The sequence below is a fragment of the Otolemur garnettii genome, unplaced genomic scaffold, assembly GCF_000181295.1.
Source record: "Otolemur garnettii isolate 467f Iridium unplaced genomic scaffold, OtoGar3 scaffold00018, whole genome shotgun sequence".
In the NCBI taxonomy this organism is placed as follows: Eukaryota; Metazoa; Chordata; class Mammalia; order Primates; family Galagidae; genus Otolemur; species Otolemur garnettii.
Window position 1 is genome coordinate 1,337,345 of NW_003852413.1, and position 343 is coordinate 1,337,687.

A 343-nucleotide genomic window follows, 5' to 3' on the forward strand; every position below is an offset into this window, starting at 1 on the left:
GCCAGGCCGCACTGCCCTCTTCTTTAAGATGTCGCCCCTACCCCATGGGGTGACACAGCACCTCCTCAAGGCCCTGCCAGTTCAGCCCTTGCCCTCTGCTCTCCAGAGCTTCCTTGCTTCTGAGGACAGAAGCCCTGAGCTTTTCTTGAGGCACAGACCTCTTATAAATCCCATAAACCTTTGGACCCACACCGAAGAAAGTAGCCACGAGCACACAGAACCTCTACATCCAACACCCTGGGGTTAGGGCCCAAGAACATTTGCAGGATTCTAAATGCTGGTCCTGCCCACCCTCAGCCACAGGCAAGTCCCTATTCACTACAGTGGGGACGTGCTGCCCAGC

At 56.0% G+C, this 343-nt stretch overlaps 1 protein-coding gene across 1 annotated transcript in view; it reads right to left on the reverse strand.

The window, feature by feature from the left end:
- HGS (hepatocyte growth factor-regulated tyrosine kinase substrate) overlaps positions 1-343 on the reverse strand; it is a 17,388-nt gene that overhangs the window by 14,214 nt on the left and 2,831 nt on the right. The gene's annotated exons all lie outside the window — the stretch shown is intronic.